The sequence below is a fragment of the Etheostoma spectabile genome, chromosome 10 (genome assembly GCF_008692095.1).
Source record: "Etheostoma spectabile isolate EspeVRDwgs_2016 chromosome 10, UIUC_Espe_1.0, whole genome shotgun sequence".
NCBI classification, from domain to species: Eukaryota; Metazoa; Chordata; class Actinopteri; order Perciformes; family Percidae; genus Etheostoma; species Etheostoma spectabile.
Window position 1 is genome coordinate 29,916,881 of NC_045742.1, and position 2,311 is coordinate 29,919,191.

Genomic DNA, 2,311 nt, shown 5'->3' on the forward strand with positions numbered 1-2,311 from the left:
GTGTGTGTGTGTGTGTGTGTGTGTGTGTCTGTAAGTCAGCGCGTGCGAGATGCAGTCACAAAAACGTGTAATTAGGATCAACATGGCCGAGTTCATAGTAGTTTGGGTGCCATAAGTTGGGGTCATGAAGTACGGAAAGGGTCATTGCCCTCCCTTCTTTACACCTCTGGGCAATTTGGCATGACGGCAGTTCACATCATAAGATAGACTGGTGATTTCAATGTGTTACAAAATACCGTACATTCTCAAAAAGCTTCCATTCACATGTCGTCCTCACCCCTCTGTTGAGTTTCTGTCTCTCTTGAATTGAATGCTTTGTCCTGGCTTGAAAAGCACAGCCCTGTACCCAAACACTGGGTTTCCATGTGCTTATTTTCAATTTGTAAATAATAGCCCTTCTCAATTGCAGATTGAACTGCACTTTAAAGGCAAGCCTGTTTTATTGCTCTTTTATAATTCTTTTTTCTGTGCACAAATAAATCAATACTAATACATTCACATGTATATGGCTACCATGAACATTTTATCGCAGTAATTATTTCATGAATGTGGCCAAGAAATATCACTGACAAAGATTTATTGCAAGGCCTGGTCGGGCCCACACACGTGTCAAAGAAATGGAAATGGAAAATATGAGGTGCAGTTAAAAGTACAAGAGGAAACTATTGAAAAGATCCCCAAACTTGTTTGAAAAACTTGTAAATAAACATGTCATTAAAGTAGTGTCTTCCTTAACGTTCATGTATGTAATTTAGTTTGGCTTTTTGGGAGAACCTAAAGATATGCAGCTATCTTAATGACTTATAGATGGGGAAACTGGGACAATCTAACGTTTCAAAGTTTAGTGCAATGGTCAATGGAAGGATCTTCACAGCAAAGTGATATGAAAACCTAAGGTTGCAAGGTTGTAGTTTTTTTTTTTTAAATTTAAGACATGGTGGGTGAAGAAGCACAATGGCAATAATTTTTAAAGTTAAGGACAGTTTTAATTCCTGGTTTTAATAGCAGGTAAAGTGCCTGCGTTTAAGGTTGCTGCATCACATAGCACCGACAACAACAACAAACTAACAATACAATGTGCAACTCAAAAGTAGATAACGAGCAATAATTATGTCCTTGTCCAATATTGTAACACCGGACACACGCACCACCTCTGAAAATAAGCCACAGTGGCATTGTCCGTTCACACCGCGTCTCCCATCAGCGTCCCAGCGACATGGTCGATGAGCTGGCGCCAATATTTGAACAGTATGTTGAACAAAAGGTGCAAATTGGCATTGCTTATTTGTCACGTCCCCCCGGTACGCGAAGGCCCTTAACATATCTCACTGCCAACCTAACATTCTGTTGCTCTCTTTCTTTACACAAACAACAGTGGATATCTAACATGTCTGATTAGAATTCATCAGAATTTAGAAAGGTGTAAATTCTGAATGCTACCACGGTGTGAGCACAGACTTTGAAACAACACTATTGAATACTGTCAGCATGTGTAGGGTACCACCTTTATCCATATACTGTACGTACTGTTCTCTCATCAAGACAATTACAGACCTTTCATCACATACGACTTTGGAGGAAAATTAAATGCGAAATGGGATTTTAAACTAGGGCACCAGCATGTTTTGGTGAGTATTTGACCCAAGAAGAAAAAAAGTTATGACGAAGGGACTGTGACATCTGCAGCGCTGCACACAAATTGCCCTGACCACTGAATTATGACCAGAGAATTAAACAGCGTCTTCTTGAACTGCTGGCCACTGAAGCCAACCATATTTCGACTTTTGCTGTCTATGACACCAAAGATTGCACTTTGGAGCTTTAATTATACACTTGCCAGAGGCCCAGCTGCCAGGAAGACACACACTTTGACAGTTGAAAACATTTCACCATTCTTCAGAGGAAACTCGCCAACCAGAACCGCATGTGGAAAAGATGGGGTTTTTCTGTTTGCATATTAACGTCTGATAATTTCCACCTACAGAAAAGCAAGCATTTATTTTTACCTGCCAAAATGAACACAATCGTCATTTCACTGTAAGGCTGTAAACAGGGTTGCCAGGTCGACAGTTTTCATGTGTAATTTTGCTACTTTTAAAGTGTTGGAGTTGTAATGTTTTGTCCGTTGGTTTGCGAAGGTAGCAAACTGACTAGTACAATGTTTCCAACAAAAGTTATTTTGAAATTCAATGAAGTGGTCTAAATGTTCACAATGATTTATTTGTATTTGATAATATACTGTACCCAGTTACAAAGATGATTTATTAATGATAATTAACTGTATCTTATTGTACAAGGCAAATTTTTGACC

At 39.2% G+C, this 2,311-nt stretch overlaps 1 long non-coding RNA gene across 1 annotated transcript in view; it reads left to right on the forward strand.

Annotated features, from left to right (window-relative positions):
* Window positions 1–1,663, forward strand: part of LOC116696866 (uncharacterized) — an 18,370-nt gene extending 16,707 nt beyond the window's left edge. The window contains exons 2-3 of the long non-coding RNA XR_004333851.1: window positions 1,029–1,112; window positions 1,650–1,663. This is a non-coding gene — a long non-coding RNA (uncharacterized LOC116696866). The remainder of the gene's footprint in view (window positions 1–1,028; window positions 1,113–1,649) is intronic.
* Window positions 1,664–2,311: the final 648 nt, after the last annotated feature.